General features: G+C 36.1%; 1 protein-coding gene across 1 annotated transcript in view; it reads right to left on the reverse strand.

Moving 5' to 3' along the window:
• PTPRD (protein tyrosine phosphatase receptor type D) overlaps window positions 1-23204 on the reverse strand; it is a 2680207-nt gene that overhangs the window by 336023 nt on the left and 2320980 nt on the right.

A 23204-nucleotide genomic window follows, 5' to 3' on the forward strand; every position in this document is an offset into this window, starting at 1 on the left:
AATATAATTTCCTATATTAAATCTACAATACCAAATTAAAACCTCTTCCTCATTTTCATATCCATTTAATAAATAAAATCCCAGAATCCATAATCATATATTGTTAATAACTGATATTTATATAGTAATTTAAGGTTTTCTAAGCATTTCATATATACATAACTTCACTTGATCTTCATAACAATCCTGGGATAGAGGCACTACAGGGATATAATAACTATTTTTGAGATGAGGAAACCAAGGCTCAGAGTTTATAACTATACAACTAGTGGTATTAAAGGCACAATCTAAACCAAGGGCCCTGGAGCCTCAGAATCTAATGCTCTTTCTACCATATTACTTTGCCTTTTATGATTTATAGTTTCATTTTTTATGTCTACCTTACAAATCACTTTTTTTTTTTGGTGAGGCAATTGGGGTTAAGTGACTTGCCCAGGGTCACACAGCTAGTAAGTGTCAAGCGTTTGAGGCAAGATTTGAACTCAGGTACTCCTGAATCCAGGGCCAGTGCTCTATCCACTGTGCCACCTAGCTGCCCTACAAATCACTTTTAAGTTAATTGTACAGTAATAAATGTGATATACAGAAGTGAACATAGGGTTCTAGATATGAATATGATCTAGAATTGGAAGAAACGTATCATTGTCTTGGCTATTCAGCCATAATACTGGACTAATAACATCCATCCATCCATCCATCCATCCATCCATCTACCTACCTACCTACCTCCCAGTCAAATAACTATCTGTCTGTCCATATATACACACATAAATTCAATTTTGATGTCTTACATTTAATACTTTCTCTTCAGTGAGGTCAGTGGTGGTAATTAACAAAGTAAGAAACCAATATGCCTGAATATTCCTTTTAGTGACTTAACAGAAAGACATATTGACTATTTGCCCATTACCTTCTAATTTACTTTCTCTGATAATACTTTTATTCTGCATTTCCTTTTATCTCCCTTCCATTCTTTTAATAGTGCTCCTCTACTGAAAGACAGATCGCACTAGCCAATGAATGCTGAGTAATCATGCACTCTGTTGTTCATACATAGTATCTGAATTTTTCAGCAGAAGGGCAGTACCAAAGTCAATGTCATGGTCCTTTTCAAGAAAGAAGAACAAACAACAACAATTTTATGGAATAAGTGCCTCACTAAAAAAAAAAAAAGAACTAAGAAGTATCATTTCAGAGCCATCATAATGAAGCATACTCTCTCCCTCATTAATAGGTGCCATAAAAGAGGATCATAGTTAAAAGGAATGGAGCAGTGTCAAATACATCATTATTCCTTCCTTCATTTATTTATTTATTTATTTAGTGGGGCAATGACGGTTAAGTGACTTGCCCAGGGTCACACAGCTAATAAGTGTCAAGTGTCTGAGGCCAAATTTGAACTCAGGACTTCCTGAATTCAAGGCCGGTGCTTTATCCACTGCGCCACCTAGCTGCAGCCTTACATCATTATTTATTGAAGAAAAATCTCAAAAGTAAATTCGCTTCATACCAAGAGTAATGGTCAGTTGCTTCTTTGTTTGCAAAGGACATGTGTTTTCTTGGGAAACAATGAAGATACTAAAAGTAAACTCCTTAGAAGACTGTTAAAGAAGAGTAAAAACCTAGATATGCCTATCATCAAGTCAAATGCCTGCCTCAGGAAAGCATCGAGGCCAAGAAATACAATTCTAGGAGGTATATATAAAACAAAATCCCATTTGGCTAAAGCACTCAACGCAAAACTATATGGCATAACCCACATATACAGTTATAAGTAAATCTTTCAGAGTTCAGGGATAGCTTTTGCCAACTGCCTAGCCATCAGAAAGTCAGTATGACTCTGACACAATCTATTCTAAGTTGTTTGCTTCTGTTAGAAAACAAAGGTCTGGTAGCTCTGACCCCCTAAAAATCCAGATTAGGCCAACATACTAATTAAGTGTCAGGTTTTCTAAGGTAGTCTTCCATAACAACAGTAAAGGAGTTTTTACAATAGACAACGAGGGTCTTGGTCCCAACTCTGTCATTAATTAGCTGTGAGATTCCCAGACAAATTTTTTTTTTTTTAAATGGGTTTTGAAGTCAGATGAGCTGGGTTTGAATAACAGCTTGGCCAATTACTGCTACTTTGGGCATGTCACTGTATTTCGGGCCTTCAGTCTAGTCTGGTCATCTATAAAAAGAGGGGGTTGGTACACATGATCTCTGAGCTCTCTGCTAGCCTTGAAGTTCTATGACCTGTGAGCAATTATCAATACCAAGTCAATGGTCTAATGATCAGTATCTCAAGAAAAGTGACATTTTTTCCCACATTCAAACTTTGTTTTAGACACTGCAGCATGAAACTCTGATCTCTGATCTTTAGACTCTTTACATGAGGGTCTTTTTAATATAATGGTTTGTTTATTTTTATCAGCTTGTTACTAGCTGTTGTATTATCCCTAAAATATTTAATTTCCCTGTGGACTCTATATCAGTTTATGTCATCTATATCTTCTCTCTTAGATTGAAAATAGAAACAGCAACATGTTTTATTTTGTTTTTAACATGGTGAGCAGATATAGAACACAAAACCAAGTGTGATGATCCTAAAGTATTATTTTGCTCACAATGTTCCTACCTCATGATTTTTAGTTTTACTGTATTTTTGTTTAGTTTTTCCTTATTTTCCTTATCTTATAGTTCAGAGAAATAAATACATAACATCAGGAAAAATAATTCTTCTAAATACTACTCAAAATAATTGTGAGTAAATAAACTTTGCTTAAAATTTCATCATGCAAAATGCCCGAGGAAATCGTGGTGCGTTTAATGAGTCCATTTGACTCAAAAAAACTTTAAAGTAACATGTTAAGAACTGGAGAGTTGTGAGTCTTCCATGTCTAAGTTTTAATTGTAGCAAAATGAGAAGCTGTATTTTTTGGGAATTCTTTTACTAACAATTGCTGAAAAGCCATTTTATATTACAAACACACACATATATACATACACATATGCCTACATAATGAAGCTAGTTTAAGTAAAATTAAAAATTGAAGTTCCCTAACATTATTTACAATGAAAGAACATTAGTGTGGTTAGAAATTAGTTTCAATTGTGATTTTTAAATGACGATGAATTGCTTTTACATCAAAATGTCTTCAGTAATTAGCAACTGTATTACTAAGTTATAAGACAGTGTAAAGGAAAAATAATTAGTTGTCAGATGTTCATTAAAATTTACAAAATGAAAAAGATTAATAAAATCACATGCAATAACAAATAACCTCACGTGCCTATATTCATGACTCTGCCAATCAACAATAGAATCCTAAAAATGCATTAATATGCTGCAAATGTGAGGATTAACTTCTCTTATTTTGTGCTACGAAAAGCTGAAAAACAAAAACAAACAAAAAAGAAAAAAAAAACAATCATATTCTCTTCTAAATTACAAGCTCAGTTCTGACATCCCAGAATTCCCAATCTATTTTTGCAGAAGAAGGGAGGACAAAAGGAAATGAAGAAAAAAAAAAGTAGAGAGGAAAGGGGTAGAGAAAGGAAAGAAAATAGAGAAGGAAAGAAAGATGCATCCTAGAGGAAAGAGAAAGGAAAAAAAGATAAGGGAGAGAATATTTAAAGATAAGGAGGTAAAAGATAGTGGGGCTCCATACATCCTCCTCCATTTCTATTTACATGGGGACTGAATGTATAATGAAGAGAACATTATTTCTCCACAATAGACTTTCACTTAGAGACAGTTGGTGGACAGTTCCATTTCTGAATACTTCGCTTCATCTCTTCTCTCTATGTCTTTACACTGTCTTTCCCTGAAGCCTTGGATGCTCTTCCTCCTCAGAGCCATCTCTTAGTTTACCTGACTTCCTTCAAAGCTCAGCTTAAATTTCACCATCTGCTGGAAGCCTTTCCCATTCTTCTCCACTGCTGCTGCCTTCAGCTCTGAAATGATCTTTCAACTAAGATATATGTGTGTACATGGATGTATATATTATGTTTATTATTGTAATTAATCTCTATGTAATTAATATAGGTGTTACATACACACACAATGAATATCTGTATATATCTTGTGTATGTACCTAGTTATTTATATGCTATCTCCTCCTTTGGAAAGTGACCTCCTAGAAGATAGAGACTTTTTTTTTTTTACCTTTATTTGTATCACTGACATTTAGCACAGGGCTTCTTGGCACAGAGTAATAAGCAAGGCTTTTTGACTAATTGGTTGATTAACTGATTCACAATGCAAATCCAGATGGAAATCAAGGACAGACTCAGGTAAATAGGGAAAACTGAAGCAACCTCCTAGTCTTGTGACAACAGAGAAAGAGGGGAAGCTAGGTGGCTCAGCGGATAGAGCACTGGCCCTGGATTCAGGAGTACCTGAGTTCAAATCTGGCCTCAGACACTTAACACTTACTAGCTGTGTGACCCTGGGCAAGTCACTTAACCCCCATTGCCCAGCAAAAAAAAAAAAAAAAAAAAAGAGAAAGAGAATGTATTCCCCCTCTCTCCTCCATTTTCACAGGAATCTGAATCTTGAACTTCTACCTGATGGACCAACTGTTCCTCTGTCCAGACAGTCACCTTCATTCAAAGGCAAGAAAAGAGACCCAATGAAAGATGCTTAAGTATGTTCATCACAGTGACCAAAAAGCTTCTGTTAGAAATAGAATATGGATATCCCCTTCCCAAGTCTGTGTTTTTTAATTAGATGTATGAAATGGAATGGAAAATCTCCATAATTGGGAAAAGCTGTGGATGAGTTAACAGTCTGAGTGTGTTTCTATTGTTCTGATGTATTATTCTGAATCATATTTTTGTACATGGTCCCTCACATATGAATAACAGTATATGGCTGGATAAATAAAGATTTGCCAAATACCTTGCTCACAACAACCTTGTGAGGAAGCTAGTGTATTATTATCTGCATGTTGCAGATAAGGAAATTGAGTGTCACATTACCCATGATATCACAGTGAGTAATTGGTAGAGATAAGATTACAACCCTAGTCTGCTGATTCCAAATCTGATGTTCTTCCCACCACACCACAGGTATTCTTACTAACACACTATCAGTGGGTTATACAATTTAAGTTATTTTCCAGTGATAGTAATGGGTTTGCCCTGAGCAATTCTGTTTTCTTCCTGGTCTTCCTTATAACTATAATCACTGTCTGCTTGATCAAGATGAGTATGTCTAGATCAGGCTCTGGCAAGAACCTAATTATTCTCTAGGTAAAACAGACTGAGGTTAGAGAGATTGAAACTGTGAACTCATTATTGCCATACTTCTAATCACCTGTGGCAGAGGGCCCATAACCATATCATCAATACCAACTGAAGAAACACATACTTAGAAGGAATTTAGAAGGAATAAGGACAAGATGATGCCCCTTCCTTTGCAATCTAACCTCTGTTTTCTTTCATTCTAATACTTCTTTCTTAACCAAGATAGAACTTATATGGCATAGGAAAATTAGAGATTTCCCCAACTTTCTTCAAAACTCAGCTCAAATCTCACCTTTTGCTGGAGGTAGAATGGTAGAGTGGAAACAAGACAGGGAGAAAGAATACTATTCTCTCCAGGATGATATAAGTCCCACCCCAACACTAGCAGTTATGGTGTCTTGTACAAGTTATTTAACCTGACTATCAGAATCCTCTTCTATAAAAAGATATTCTTTATAAAAAGAAAAAGGAGAAGGTGAGAAGTTTGTTGTTAGGAAAGTGCCTAGTAAACTTTTTAAAGCACTATAGAAATATGAGTTATTAATATTAACTGGAAAGAGAAAGAGTTAGGGATCTGCCCTGCTTTTTGAAATTGACAGAGAACATAGAATCTTAAGAGCTGGTCTTTTCTACAAGCCACAGGGAAGCAAATGCACATTCAGTCCCTTGGGTAAATCTCATACACATAAAAAGTCTCCACACAACAAAAAGGAAGTGCCCAAACAAAAGAAAAAATGTTTTATTTGGGGGAAAGAAAAAATGAGGTACAGTACTTTATTTGACTGGCAGTATAGATGTCTTTCCTTTAATTAAAGACCATCTCAACATGAAAAAGCCTTTCTTCAGAATAACCCAAAGTTATTATAACCAGGAGAAGAGGCAGAGACAAAGAGAAGTCAATACTCATTCTTACAAAGCTGATGTGATAAGACCAGGATTTGAACCTAGGTCAATTAACCCAAGTCTTCTGCTTCCATGCAGCAGAAGTTCCATTACACCAGGCTGGATCTGAATAATCAGCAGGAGATTAAATGATTTTCAGTGTCTGTCTTCCTCTTTGTTGGTAAATTCCCTCTAGCACTTCCTCTTAGCCCAAAGAGCTTGTCTCAGGCATTCTATTTTAGAGGACTGGGACATGAAATTCTGGGTCTCACTCATTCCTTCATTGACTTTGTCTATTAGTTCTTTCTCCATTTGGGGGAAAATAGCATCTTTTTTTAGTCACGCCTTCTCCCCCAAATCCCCCTCCCCCCCTTGATAGTGTTCTGGCGGAGGATCAAGAATTTGAATGCTGAAAAGGTTTTTATGGAGAATGACATTTTAGACCACTCTAGCTCTGTTTAGGCACTGAAGTTGAGCACAAGTGAAGAAAGCACTCAATTAGCAACTCGATCTTCAAAGAGTATATTATTCTCTCCTCAATACACATGTGTAACTCTCATTAGCATTAATGGGAGCTGTGGGAGCTCACTGCACAGAGAATATACCTCCAAGTCTGTTGCTTGATGAGCATGCAATTAAACCTTATGGCCCAAATTTTTCAAGGAAGGCATAGTGAGTACGCTAAATATCTGTGCAAAATGGAGTCTATGCCAATTGAGAACACCAAGTTATCACCTCTGTATGAACAAGAAGAAATCGCTGCCCAGATGAAGTTCTATTTGGGCATCATTTATCCTCTCTGAAGTGAATAACCTTAATTATTTTAATTGAAATTGATACACCTTTGCTTTTAAGGCAGGGTATTAAAAATGCAGTGGGATAACAGATGAGGAAGATAATAATAAAATAATAATATAGTTAGTATTTCTATAGAGCTTTAAGGTTTGCAAAGAGCTTTATAAATATTATTTGATTTTACCTTCAAAACTACATTGGGAGGAAAGTATATGTTATTATTCTCATTTTAGAATCAGAGAGATTGGGGTTCACATCCCATTTCTGATACTTAAGGTAAGGGGAGAAGAGAACAAACACTTACTAAGCACTGACTATGTGCCAGACACTGGACTGAGCCCTTTGCAATTATTTCATTTGACTCTCAAAACATCCCTGGGAGGTAGGTGCTCTTATTATTTCCATTTTACATTGAAGAAACTGAGGCAGAAAGAGGTTAAATGACTCTCCTACGGTCACACAGCGAATAAGTGTCTGAGGCTCCATTTGAACTCAAATCTTCCTGACCTCAGGTCTGAAACTTTATTCACTTCACCATCTAGCTATCTTTAACTAGCTTACTACGACTACTGACTGGACTAACTGCTACTTTCTAGTTGGGTAACCATGGTCAAGATTTGACTACTCTGAGACACATTTTCCTACTTTTTAAAATGGCAATAAGCAATACCTATAATGCCAACATACTCTCATAGGATGTTGGAAAACACAAATGAGATTACCCATGGATAGTGCTTTGCAAACTGTCGAGCACTGCATAAATGTCAGTTACTATTAGCCTAAGGAACTTATTCCAAGGTCACTGATTCCAAGTCCCACATTATACAGTAGAGATGAGGAAACTGAGCCAAGGTTTATAAGGCATTTTGCCAGGGTCATGATATTACTAAATATCAGAGGTGGAATCTGAAATGAGGTAGCCTCTCTTCCAAGTTCAGTGTCCTATTCCCTAAGCCCTGCTGCCTCTTCTTTTTTCAACATGATAGTCCTTTCCCAGACACTCCCCCAAATATTACACTCCACCTCACTCCTCTAAGCACCATTCTCTTGAAACAAATACAATTAGGCAAAATTTAACATAGGTCTCATCCCACAAGTATAGATTTCCACCTCTGATGAGAAGTGAGAAGTATTCTTCTATCAGGATTGCAAGATGAAGCTTCCATAACCTCTAAATCTAAATTTTCACAAATTCAGGGTACTTTTCTCTAACTACAAAATGGAGGAAATGGGGAAAAGTTTTGGTGTTAAAACATAATGGTAAAACAACCTGTTCATTCACACATGACCTGGTTGGGAAGTGACAGTTTTATTCCTTCCATCCAAATTCAAATGAGAAATGTCTATATTTCAGCAAATGAAATCAATACACATTAAGTTCAGTAAAATATCTGTATGCATTAATATTAGCTTGGATTTCATGATTCATCTCTAAAAATACATTTTCACTGATATATTCTGTTTTTACATCATCTAAATGTCTCCTAGTAGTCTTCCCCTCCCTCATTGCCATTTCATAAAACAAAGATTATTTTGGTCCATCTCTTTTTAAGGCCAAATCAGAATTGAGGAAATAATATTAGCAACAATCCAAATAGTATTAAACCCCTTTATAATAATATAGCCTTTGTAATAATCTGTACTAATTGAGTACCCTGTCTTTGTATAACTACCTTGGTCTCATTCCGAATTATCTCACAAATGCTAATGATTTAAGACCAATGTTTTTGATCATGTAAAGAAAAGATTTCCAAGTCTTTAAACACTTATCTAGTATAGACTCTAGATTTGAATTATCTTTATTCATCACAAACCATTCATCAGGAGTCTAATTTTATATGGCGTACTATGAGATGTATTATAAGAATTTACTTAATACTTCAATGGATTTCTGATCTCATTGGTATGGATTCTTGCTTCACCTGTGCAAACTGCAGTCTGCCCACACCCTCTTATCCCATTCAATTCTTTCCAGGTCTTTCTGTGAAACCTTCAAAGACAATCTGTGTTGATGAGCTAGAGACCTTCTTTTGGATATTCTAATAGAAATGAATCCCTTAGTAACTTTTGTTTTTAGTAGCTTCAAACTACAAAAACAAACAAACAAAAAAACCCACGACAACCTGTATTTGGCACTGTAGTGGTTTGGGTTTGGGAAGAAAACTAGAAGATATGGATTCCAGGTTTAACAGCAGCAGCAGCAACAATAGTAAAAAATAGCTAGAATTACATACGGGATTATGCACTTTACATACGTATGTTAATTCATTTTATCTTTACAGCAGCACAGTGAGATAGGATTTATTATCATCCCCATTTTACCAGTGAGGAAACTGAAGGACAAAGAGATTAAGTGATTTGCTCAAGGTCACACAGCTAGTAAGTTGTTAAAGTATTTTACTGGCTATTGGAGGAAATTGTCCAAGAGGTTGCTGTCTGTTCTTCATTCTCAAAGAGGGTGATGTCATGACTTGCACTGAACTGGATTTAAGTGAGGGAGGGCTATGCAGTCACCAACCTCACTCTCTCTTCCAGAGCCATCTGGATCCAATGGCAGGATAGATATCAGGACAACTGGAGATGGCCCTGGATGTTTTAAGGCTAAGGTTAAGTGACTTGCCCAGGGTCGCACGGATAGTAAGTATCTGGGGTGAGATTTGAACTCAGGTCCTCTTGACTCCAGGGCCAGTGCACTATTCACTGTACCACCTAGTTGGCAAGAGACTATATATAATGAAGAAAAAAGTGATGGACTTCCAGTTGGGAAAAAACCCAAGTTCAAATTCTATAGTGGATACTTAATAACTGTGTGATCCAGGGCAACTTAACTGTTCTAAGCCTTGATTTCTATATCTGCAAAAAGGGTGTAACTAGTATCTACCCCATGGGTTTGTAGTAAAGATATGATAATATAATAGATGTAAAGGACCTTCTAAACCTTCAATCACCATGGAAATATTATCCATTATTATAATGAGACACATAGTGAAGGGTGGTGCTCTAGTGAATGAAGGCAAAAGAAGGTCATTTGGATGGGAAAATAATGAGTTCAGTTTTGGAGAAGATAATAAAGTAAAAATATCACAAATAAATAAACTCCTTTTAAAATCTTTAAATTGGTTCATACAGAGTTTTCATAAGTCCTTGTTCACTTTAAAACTTAACTAAGTATCTAGTATGATTGTATTAAATGGACTGTTAAAAAGCATTTATGGTTTTAGGATAATTACATTGAAGAGGTCAAATCAGAAACTTACTAGCTGTGTGACTCTGGGAAAGTCACTTAACCTTTCTAATTGCCTCAACTATAAAACGAGGAAAATAAAAGCACCCACTTCTCAGGATTTTTTTAAGGATCAAATGAGATAATAGTTTTAAAGCAATTAGAATAGTGTTTGGCACATAGATATTATATAGATACATATTCCTTTTCCCTACATTAAATAAAAAGAAAGGAAAGAAAAAAGGAAGGAAGGAAGGAAGGAAGGAGAAAAAAAGAGAGAGAGGGAAGGAAGGAAGGAAGGAAGGAAGGAAGGAAGGAAGGAAGGAAGGAAAGAAAGAAAGAAAGAAAGAAAGAAAGAAAGAAAGAAAGAAAGAAAGAAAGAAAGAAAGAAAGAAAGAAAGAAAGAAAGAAAGAAAGGAGACTAGCTAGAGTCACACAGCTAATAAACCAATCTGTGGGAAGATTTAAACTCAGGTTTCCCTAGCTGCCTGATTATAGATGGTTACTCTATATTTCTATAATCTAAGTGACAAAAATTTAAAAATTTCAAATTTCAAATATCATTAGCAAGACTTTCATTTATAGTTAGAAACTCATAAATCTCAATTAAAGTTGTACTTGGATGCCTTATCCAGATACTGTGGTACCCTGGGTTCTCCAAGACTATGCCAGTGGGGTGCAATGTCTAGTAGGCCCTACCATGTTGGAAAGGCTACTTGTACAAGAGGGTGACTGGCTATGCCTGCCACATATCAATGGAAAAACCCACCTAAGTGGGGACAGGCTGAGCACCAGAAGGCTGCCCTTCAGGTAAGGAATTTTTTTTCAGTCCCAGAAACTCAGAAAGAGAGGAGCTCATTGATTCATGCAATATTGAAGTAAGGACTTCATATAAAATTATGCCCTTACTGAGAGCTATTTAAATAGAAACTGATATTGATAAGGAGTGTCTAGAAGGCCTTTTCTTTGTTTGTTTGTTTTTTTTTGTGACTTAGAATTACTATTTGGCAAGAAAGATGATCAACTTCCCTTTGCTATAAATCTTGCCAGAAAGATATAGGCCTTTGTGTTTCCTAGACTACCTTCACAGTCAAGTTTGGGTCTCTTCCAAAAACTTCACTGGCACAGAACACAGCAACCTCCTCCATGAGAATAATTACTGAAGTCTGTATGCTCTATGGAGTGATTATCAATTCATAAACCACCACCCCCATTCACACCTAACATCCATACACACCGCATAATAATATTCTAATTTTGGTCCAAAATATGAGTCTCCAAAATTTTCTCATATTATTTAATTCCTATTTATTGTAGGGGAAACTCTATCTGGTGAACACTCAAAGGCACTGAAATTTTACGATTCACACAGTGAGTCATAAGGAACACAGCAGGGCAGAGAACTGCTGATTAAGGAGATAACACGGTACCTAAGAATGGACAGCAGCTCAAAACAGAAAATATACAGAAAATATGTATTTTCATAAAGTCTTCCTAATCCAAACAAAAGGGGTTTAAGTAAAAATTAAGGGGGAAGAGCAAATACACATATGTGTGTGTATATATATATGATGTTGTTTGTCCTTCATTCTTTGTGTGTACTTCATTCTTCTTCTTTTTTGGGGGGGGGGGGCAATAGGGGTTAAGTGACTTGCCCAGGGTCACACAGCTAGTAAGTGTCAAGTGTCTGAGGCTGGATTTGAACTCAGGTACTTCTGAATCCAGGGCTGGTTCTTTATCCACTGCACCATCTAGCTGGCCTCTGTGTCCTTCATTCTTGAAGAGGACCATGACATCAGGGTGATATCATGACTCACACTAAATTAGATTTAAGCGAGGGAGGTCTGGTTAGCAAGGTCACCAACTTCACTCTCTCCTCCAGAGCCATCTGGGTCCAGTGACAAGATATATAACGAGGCAACTGGAGATGGCCCTGGGTGTTTAAGGCAATTAGGGTTAAGTGACTTGTCCTGGGTCACACAGCTAGTAAGTGTCTGAAGTGAGAATTGAATTCAAGTCCTCTTGACTGCAGCCCCAATTCTCTACCCACTGTGCTACCTAGCTGCCCCTGCATATATATATATGTATACATGGATGAAGAAATTCTCTCTACCAATGCAAGTTGGCACATTATCTGCAATGTATAATTTTAAAGAGTTTTCTTGAGCACTAAGAAGTTAAAAAATTTCTCAGGGTCACATAGCCAGTGTGACTTTGAGATTTATTCCTGACAAAATTCAAAGTTTATCAGTGGGACTTGAACCCAGGTCTTCCTGGACAGGTGTCTATGTTATACTCCCTATATCTACTTTTATAACTATAACCATATGTCTATACACACATAAATAGATACACATAATTTATATTATATACATACACACATTTCCAAACTAGAAGCCAAAGAAAATAGTTATAATAATAATAATAATTCAGAAGTTGAAAGACCAAGGTAGCAAATGCAAGCCTGGATTTGATTAATACAAAAAGGAAGAAGTAGCTTATTAAAGAATAGAAAACTTGGGAGAAAAGAAACTATTCTATCAGAAAATTTTTGATAGAGAAGAAGAAATCTAGACATATTCTAACATGCACCCTAGATTTTAAGAGAGCAGATTTCAAAGGTTCCAGAAAAAGGATACATAGGATGCCACAGGCTAACATGTGGTGAGGAAGTCTGTCTCAGAAGACTGAGAATGTTTTAAAATGAAATTTCAAAGAGACAAAGAAAAATCACTCGATTTAGGAGGAAAATGGGGACCTGATTAAGGATAAAAGTGTGGATACATGAGGAACTCATTGATCAACCTGATTTTTATAAAGACATAGACATGTCAAGCCAGGTAATGGAGGATGAATTTGAAAAGCTCACAATTAGTTAAGGCTGATGAGCAATAATAAAGTCAACAAAAACAACTTTAAAAATCTATATTGGGGGGGCAGCTAGATGGCTCAGTGGCAAAGCACCAGCCCTGGATTCAGGAATACCTGAGTTCAAATCCAGCCTCAGATACTTGACACTTACTAGCTTTGTGATCCTAGGCAAGTCACTTAACCCTCATTGCCCTGAAAAAAAAAGAGAAAAATCTATATTTGGGAAAGAAAATATCCAGAAAAGGAAAAGTCCACTACTTAGGGAAGGTGGTATAAGGGCAAAAGAGAAAAAATAAAAATCTTTCTGTCTCCTCTTCTAGGGAGAATAATTTATGGACTAGAAAGCACAGAACAAAAAGACTAATAGGGGGGGTCAGCTAGGTGGCACAGTGGATAGTGCACCGGCCCAGGAATCAGGAGTACCTGAGTTCAAATTCAGCCTCAGACACTTGACACTTACTAGCTGTGTGACCCTGGACAAGTCACTTAACCCCAAGTGCCACACACACACACACACACACACACACAGACTAATAGGGAATTGAAACAAAAGATGAATAAGAAGATATAATCAGAGAGTACCAAGCTGACCTTTATGAATTCAAGTCAAAGCCCAAACATACAGCTGAAAGAGCCAATGGATGAGAGTACTGAGTTAAAGTCTGTAATTTCTGAAACACTACAAAGAACAAGAGAGGGGGAAAACTGGAGAAGGGCAAATGTTGACTCAAGTTCCAAAAAAAGCCACTGAGCTTGACTTTGATTCCTGGCAAAATTCTTGAATTTATTATAGAGGAATGGATGTATTATAGAGGAATACTTATTGAATAACAAGAAGAATTGGTGAGCACAAAGTGCCAGCATGGTTTCAACAAAAATAGGCAGGTCATTTTTTTTCTGACAGCGTTACTCGACAGGTGGTTCAGAGGAATATGTTAAATGTAGTTCCCCTAGATTTTAGCGCAGCTTTTGAAAAAGTCTTCCCCACTACTCTTATGAACAAGGTGGAGTTATATAGATTATATGTGTACATATATGTGTGTAAAATGCATATACACATATATGTATATGTGTATATATATGTGCGTGTATGTGATGTGTATACACATAGATATACAGATTTGGAACTGGTTGAATGGCCAAATAAAGAGTAGTGCTAAATGGTTTATATCATCTTAGACAGATGCATTTATCTATTAGGGCACGCCAAGGATATGCCCTTGGCAATGTGCTACTTAAAGGTATTTTTTATCAATGATGAATAAAGACAGAGATGTCATGATTATCAAATCTTCAGGTGACACAAAACACAGTTATGATGGAAAAATCATCTCAACAGGGTAGAAGGTCGGGCTAAATTTAATTAGATCTGACAGGGATAAATGTAAAAACTTACACATGTTTAAAAAAGCCACTTCAAAAGTACATGATCAGAGAGATGTACTACAGTGGTGATGAAAAAGATCTAGAGGCTTGACATAGGAACCAAATGATAATGCAATCTTAGGCTCCATTGAGAGAATCCTGCTGTATTCTGCCTATTCCTGATCACATTTGGAGTACTTCATTCAATTTGGGGTGTCGCATTTTAGGAAGGAAATCAGTAAGTTTGAGAACAACTACAAAAAGGCAGAGGACCTCAAGACCATTCCATAAAAGAATGAGATAAAGGAACAGGGTTAATCACACTAGACTATAAGTCTACAGACTTATAAGTCTATCTCCAAATATTTGAGGACTGTCATGTGACTTAATTTTTGGCATGAGGGGGCAGAGGCATGAGTAATGGGAGAAAGTTTCACCATCAACTTAATGAGGAAAAACTTCCTAACAAATAGAGCTCTCCCAAAATAAAAAGGGCTGACTCAGGAGGAACTGGGTTGCCCTCACTAAAAATCTTCAATCAAAGTCTGGATGAACACTTATTGGCTTATGGTATAGAATGGATTATTATTCAGATATAGTTTGGACCAGAAGACCTTTGTAGTCCTTTTCAATCATTAGATTCTGAGATTCTTTGAGGATGATGGGTGATTTCTAATGAATTCCTTAAATAATCTTTCTTCCTATCTCAAGAACTCAGCACTTAAGATTAGGTTTGGACTGAAGAACCTTCCTCCAAATGTCTTTGGGGCAAACTGAAATTATTTCCCATATTAACAGGGGAAGAAGAGCAAGACTATCCCAAAGCCCTTTTTAGGTTCTACATACACACATGTGTATATGATTCACAAAACATTTATTTACCACCTACTATGTGCAATGTACTAGGTTCAATAATGGAGGTACAAAGACAAAAATAATACAGTGCCTACCCTCAAGGAACTTACATTCTGCAAATATATTACTGTTGGTTGCCTCAATTTTCACTATTTCTCTTTTATAATATTGTCATTAAAAAGTATATCTAAAAGAAAAACATTTGGTAGAGAATATGTATCAATATCTCTAGGATTTGTGCTTTCATTAACATGGGTATTTTTTTCCCCAAAGCAAAGATCACAATTCTCCTACAACATCTTAGAATTCCAGAGTTACTGTAATAAAAAATTCCATCACCGTAAAGTCAATGCGACAATGAGCTTCTTTGAACTTAGCTAGGTTGGTTCTTGGATAACAAATATATAAACTATGTCTGGGCCTGTACTCAAAGACCTTCTTATTTGGTATGAAGTTCCAGAGATTGAGGTTTGATAGCAAAACCTTTAAGAAGTCAAGATCATCTTCTTATGATAAAGTTATCAGAGTGGTAAAAACTTAAAAAATAGGAAATAACTAATTAGAGGGAGTTAAATAGGAACCTTCTTCAAGTCTCACCGAATTTTTAAAAGAGTAACTTTGGAACTGGTAGGTTATCCCACATAAAGCCTTGGTTTCTAATTGCCATTTCTTTTTACACCCAATTAAATTGTCAAAGTAATGAAGAATTGTCCAACTGAGTAGAACTGTGAGGATCCACAGACTGCTGCTTCTGCAGTCTTAATTTGCAGATGCATTTGCCTAAAATAAAAATTTAAAGTCACCTCCCCAACAATAAGACCTATAAAGCTTCCAACAACTTCTCTTCAAGACAGATACAGAAAGGAGACTTGTTTTAAAGGATAACTCTCTGCGGTACATAGGGCAAAGACCTTTTCTCCTTCAACTGTGGTGAAGTTTGGCTATGAAAAAAGATTAATAAGCCTCCATTCCTCTGATAAAGATGAAATAATGATCACATAAAAGGAGGAAATGAAGTGTTTGGCACTTTTCCAATTAGCTCAAAGATCTCAGCAGCAGATAATACTTAAAACTCAGAGAGGTACAGAACTGACTTAAGTCTATCCATTTTTCTCAAAACATGCTGCGTACAAAGCCACAAGGAAGATCATCAGGGGTCTCAGAGATTCTATTAGTTCTCTTAATGAATGAAATTCTTTTTTCCTGCTTGCTTATTAGGAAGCTCACCGTAATTCAAATCATGAAGGACTTTTGATTTTCTCTTATGACATTAAAAATGAATAGGATTCATTTTCAACATTTTAAAAATGATCAACTTTGACCTTTAAAGCTTTCTACTACAGTCCTGGGCAAAGATTTAGTTGACACACTTTGAAAATCAACTTCTCCTTTGATAGTCCCTGTATCTTCCTGGAATCTTACACTCTCTTACATGTGTTATTTTTTGTTATTGCCAAATCTCTTTCAGCCTTCCCCTAATATTCTCCATCCTTTACTCTTATCTGCTATTGTTCTTTCATACACACACACACACATACATATAGACAGACAGATAGATGATAGATAGACAGACAGATAGATGGGCATGATATCATCTATAAGGTTACTGAGTTTATCCCACCACCAGGAGGATAATTCTGTTGTCACCATGAAGATCAAGATGAAATACATATTTATCATAAGGATATTTGTCATTTTAGAAATTACAGTAGGAAAAGCAACCCCTCTCTGAAATTCATAGACTCAAAGAACATCTAAATTTAAATGAACCTTACTCTGCCCCCATTTATAGAAGAGGAAACTGATGAAATTAAATGACTTGCTGATGGTCACATGGGGAGTTAGCAAACAGATTTAGACCTCAGCCTTTCCAACTCCAAATCTACCTAATTTCCTCTGGTTCCATGTCATATCTCTTGTCAGCCCCCTTCTACCATTCCAGTCGTTTTATACTCTATTACCCTGCCTCCCCAACATACTCTGCAATCCAGTGACACTGGCCTCCTTGTTGTTCACTGCACAAGATACTCCATCTCTTGACTCAGAGCATTTTCATTGGCTGAACAATCACACCTGGAATATTCTTTCTCCTTATTTCTACTGCCTGGATTTCTTTAAGTCCAAGTTAAAATTTCATCTGATATGAGAAGTATTTACTGATCCCTCTTAATTCTGGTGCCTTCCCCCCTGTTGATTATCTCCAACTGATAATGTATAGATCTTCTCTGTACCTAGCCATTTATGTGTAATCTCTTCCATTAGAACGTAAGTTTCTCAAAAGCAGAGACTTACGTTTTGCCTTTCTTTATATCCCTGGTACTTAATAATACTTTTTGATGGACTGACTACTGAACTCTTCTCAATTAATATACATATTATATCAGGACCTTAGTACTTAGGTGCTACCTCAAAGCAGCTTGGCTAGGAGTCCTTAGCTGCTCAAATTCGTAATCAACTACAGTTTATTTGGTCAGTGTTTCTGAGCTTTCTCTATTTCCATCACAGAAGAGGTCTGATCAGGAGACACTTTCTTTCTGCCTTTTGGAAATTAAGAATGAGGAAACGGGCCACTTGAAATCTCCAGGGAGTATAAATAGCTTCCTTAGAGAAGAATGTCCTTCTGTCTTTTGTTTGGGCTCACAAGAGGTACAACATGGAACAAGAAAAAAGAGGTGGATTTGGAGTCGGGGGGGGGGTCCTGGTTTCCACTGTAAATCCTGCTCTGGTGTATACCCCCGATAAGATTTCCTTGGTCTTTAAAGCAGCTCTAGGTCAAGGATCAAATATATTTACTTTGATTTATAAAATGTCACCATCATACCTCATGCAAAGAATAGTTTAATAAAAGTCCTTTGAAATAGAACTTGATTTAATGCAGCCATAAAACTTTAGAAATGAGGCTATATGAAGTAGAACCTAGGATTCCTTGGTATCTTATTGATGATAGGCTTTGGAAATGGAATTAAGGTTACTTAGATCAAATGCTGATAATTTACTTACTTTTTCAATATCCTCATCTAAAAATGAGGTGTCTGGAATAGATACTTAAAGCTTAACCAAATGCTTCATATTCTGAATCATACCTAACTATATGGAGTTTGGGTACAGACCAGTGTGACCAAGAGAAGGTAGTGAGAAAGTAGACATAGGAAAGGGGTGGTCATTAGAAAGAAAAGAGATCATTTTTGTAGTAGCAAAGAACTAGAAACTAAAGACATACCCAGCAATTGGGGGATGGCTGAACAAATTATGTTATAAAAATGCAACATGTACTACAAGAAATGATGCATGGGATAATATTAGAGAAACTTGAGAAAATTTGTATGAACTGATACAAAGGAAAACAAACAGAATCAGGACAACAATTTATATAATAATAATAACATTGTTAAGAACAATAGCTTTGAAAGATTTAGGAACTATGATCAATGCACTGACCAACCATGATTCCATAGGACTCATGATGAAACATACTAACAATCTCCTCCTGACAAAGAGGTAATAGACACAAAATGCTAAAAGTGATGCATATATTTTTACATGGTCAACATAATAATTTGTTTGGATTGTATATGCATATTATATTACTTACAAGGTTCCCCCCCCATGGGGGTCGAAAGAGAAAATAAATGCTTGTTAATTGGGAAAAAAAAGAAAAGAAAGGAAAGAGTAAAATTTTAAAGAAAAATTTGGATACTGTGAAAGAATCCTCATGGACACAGGGAACTTGTCCAAACCTTTATATCAGAAAAATCTATAATGTAGATCATACTTTGTGGTTAAAAAAAAAAGAATTCTGAGTTATTCTTTCATATAAAGCTAGATGTTATAAAAATTGGGGATTCAGGGGCAGCTAGGTGGCACAGTGGATAAAGCAGCAGCCCTGGACTGAGAAGGACCTGAGTTCAAATCCGACCTCAGACACTTAACACTTACTAGCTTTGTGACCTTGGGCAAGTCACTTAACCCTCATTGCCCTGCAAAAAAAAAAAAAAACAAAAAACAAAACAAAAATTGGGAATTCAGGGTTACACATACAGGGAAGCTTCCCTTGAAAATGCATTCTTCAGTCTGTGACCATGTTTAGCAGTATTCCTAGAAGACCATGTTTCAAATAAAGGGTATTTATTTAGTCACTATATTCTGGTGCATTAACAAATGTATCTGGAGGAAATGAGCACAGTAACACCTGACTCTCATCAATGCAATTAGTAGGTATTTAGTTAAAAGGCTTATTTAAACACATCCACTTGAAAATCTTCATCATTATTCCATGAGTATGAGTGTGTGTTTGCATTTAGTAATGCTATATATCATAGCATGCTTATAGGTACAGGAGGAAAAGAATAGCAGAAAATATGTCTATTGTACAATATTTAATATCGTCATGGGCTCTATGCAGCAGGTTTATGTTAAAACAGTGTAAGGAAGAATCTAAGTCATTGTCAGCTCTTCAAAGAAGATGATTTGTCTAGTTGTAAGTGAAGACAAGGGAATTCCACTGGCTACTAAGCTGGTGAGTGGTAACTTTATTAATGTATCTTTGTAACAAAGATTAATGGCATCATAAGTGGGCTGCAGCAAATGCTGTCAGTTTACAACAATCTGGGCAATACCTGAAAATAAGATCTATCACCATAAGATCTAATGACATGCATAAAACCGAGAGAATGCATCTAAAGTTATTTGGGAGCGCATACTTCTGCTTTAATTGTGGTTGTCTGATTCCATCCAAATAACAACACAAACAAATCTCAGAAGCTCTATTAATGGTGATCATTCAGGAAGAAAAATGCCACAATTGCCATTTTTGGATATCTAAATATTTAACTGAGAACAATCAGTCTTGCTTAATGAAGTCTTTTGAGAGATACAATATTCTATTGTATTTTACTAGTACATTTTAAAATCATCTCATATTTATGTATGTCTTGTCATGCTCCACCTAGAGCAAAAAAGCACCACATAAAATTACTAAGTGCAGTAATAAAAATTCCTAGTACTATTAATCAAGAAAGAAACAAAAAGGGGAATTACTCCAAGGGTAATTACTTCAGATTTTTTTTATTGCATCATATTTTCTTAACTTAACCAAAGAACATTCAAACCCTTCTTGAATATATGTGATTTTCTTCTTTAAGAACATCTTTTTCTATTGGAGAGGAAAAAGACTTTAATTTTGCTGTCAGTATAGGACTCTTCTGTCAAACACATCCTACCTTTCAACAAACTTGGCTGTCAGAGTAATGGTGCACTTGATGAGACATTAGTGTGCTTAGAAACCACTAGCCTCGAAAGCTGTAGGTTGAATTACAGCAGGAGCACCTTTTTCCTATAAATTGACTTGATTACCCTCAATCATGTATCTTACATGTTCATTTGCTGCAATCATCATCATAACTAAAACTGTGATTTCTTGGTGGAGACACAAGTTGCTTTCAAATACACTGGTGCCACGTCCTCAAAGCTGGAAGAAATATGGCTAATTTTGTTCACTGTTGAATAAACGCTTAAATGAAAGTGGCTCTGGAGAAAAAATAAATAATTCAGAAATATTCTCCTTCCTCTCTCCTCTCTCCCTACAAATGCCATTTAAAAAATAATATAGGATACTTCTGTGGAGAACAAAAGTTAAGAAATCATTCAGCTTCTATCAGATCTGTTTCTCTCAGTGTCTGCAGAAGGAAAACATGCTCTCCCTATATTCTCCAGTTATATAGACTTTATTTCCTAACATTCAGTGGAAGCTACTGCCTTGTAGAAATGAAAATACACTGGTATGGGGCTAAAGAAAGGAGGAAACTAGAACCAGGGAAGGATGAACAATTCAAAATGCAACAAAAGATCATTGAATTTGGATCAAAGAACTTGATTCTGAATCTCTGTTACTACCTATAGGACTTTGAAGAAATCACTACTTTTTCTGGTTCTTACTCATCTGTAAAAGAAAAGAGTTGGATGAGATTAAATGTTCTCCAAGTTTATGTCCTAAACTGGGAGAACATAGACTGATATCGAAAGGCTATGAAAATTTTGTAATATGAGGATATGGGTAATGTTGATTAACTCCATAACAGCCAATTTCTGTATCCTACCTGACAAAGGTAATGTATATTAGTAAAATAAGTCTGATATCACCTCTAAAAGGTCTCCTTTGGGACAGGCAAATGAAAATTCTCTCTAAAGACAGTAAGTAGGCAAAACCTAAAAGTGCATTTTAAAAATCTAAACCAAAAGGAGAAATGTCAACATCCTATATGTTCTATACTGCAGGCCAAATATTCACTCATAGGTTCCACCAAGCCTCCAAGATGATTTTATATCACCATCCTGGATGAGGTGTCTTTCAGTATAAGTTTATCAAAGACCATGACAAACTCCAAGAAGTTGGCCTTTTCCATAACAGAAAATCTAGACACACAGAAAGATGTAGCAACAGATAAAGCCAAAGAACAAAGAATGCAACAGATCCTACTACTGGCATCTAGGACAAATAACTGAGCCCGCTATGATTTACTTAGCCTTTCCTTAAACAAATAATGAAACAAATCTATCCCTGGACTCTGTATGGTCTGATTCTCAAAAGATCTGACTAGACTGGCATTGTTAGGTTTGAGTCTCAACTCCCTCACATAAAATATATGTGACATTAGGTGACTCATTTACCTTCTGTAGGCCTCAGTTAATTAATCTCTAAGGTTCAGAATAACTCTAAGCCCTTTAATTCTATCACCCTTTAGGTTTGAAAAGTCTATAACCAATGTTAGATTTAACTGGAGGTGATCAGATGTCCTCTAGAAACACATTCCCTTTTCACTTAGATCTTTTGGAAATCTTGGCTTTAAGCAAGGCTCAACTTTACTGCTATTTTCTATGGAAAACTTTTCATGATCCCTCTTCAGTCCTATCTTCCTATTCACATTACATTGTATTAACTTTTTTTTTATGAGACAATTGGGGTTAAGTGACTTGCCCAGGGTCACACAGCTAGTAAGTGTCAAGTGTCTGAGGCCGGATTTGAACACAGGTACTCCTGACTCCAGAACCGGTGCTCTATCCACTGCGCCAACCTAGCTGCCCCTGAATTAATTTACTTGTAAAAATTCTATACCATCACAATAGAATGTGTGTTCCTCGAAGGCAAGGATTTCTTTTTTTTTTTTTCCTTTTTGGTAACTTCAGTGTTCAACATTGTTCCTGGCCACTAGCAGGCATTTAATAACTACTTGCCAAACTGAATTAAATAGCATATGTTAATTTGACTTCAACCATGGGTTCTTAACTTTATTTTGAAATTAGATATATAAAATATGATAGATGAAACATAATATAAATACATGGTTGTTAAATTATCTATCTATCTATCTATCTATCTATCTATCTATCTATCTATCTATCTATCTATCTATCTATCTATCTACCTACCTACCTACCTACCTATCATCTATCTATCCAGGCAGCCAGCCATCTGTCTATCTATCTTTTAAAATTCACTACTCCAGGTTAAGAACCTCTGGCCAAAATAATCCAGGTTATGCCCTGATGGCTCCTATACCCCACACTCCCAAGAACACAGGTATCCTGAAACTAGTGATATCTTTCTTGGAAAGCTAGAAAAGATATCCTCCAACTCTTTAGGAATCACAAGGAATACATCCTAAGCTTGGTTCTACCCAACTCCTTCCTTCGCCCAAACCAGAGGGTTCAGCTTGGGGAATATTAGAAAGAACAAAGAGATCCTTTTATTTTCTCCCATTTTCTTTCAAACCATTGTCAAGCCTCACATCCTAGCTATGATCTCATTCATCACTTTAATTTTATTCACTAAATAAGGGAGAATTAATCTTGTAGAAAGACATATCCTAGAAGGTATCTGCATGCTTTCTAACTCCCCCAAATTAAGAATTCTAGTTTTTATGGAGATATGTGATTTTGTTGGGGAAAAGCAGTAGAGAGCAAAGGATTATATCCTATTTTGGAT

The sequence above is a fragment of the Dromiciops gliroides genome, chromosome 1, assembly GCF_019393635.1.
Source record: "Dromiciops gliroides isolate mDroGli1 chromosome 1, mDroGli1.pri, whole genome shotgun sequence".
Lineage (NCBI taxonomy): Eukaryota > Metazoa > Chordata > Mammalia > Microbiotheria > Microbiotheriidae > Dromiciops > Dromiciops gliroides.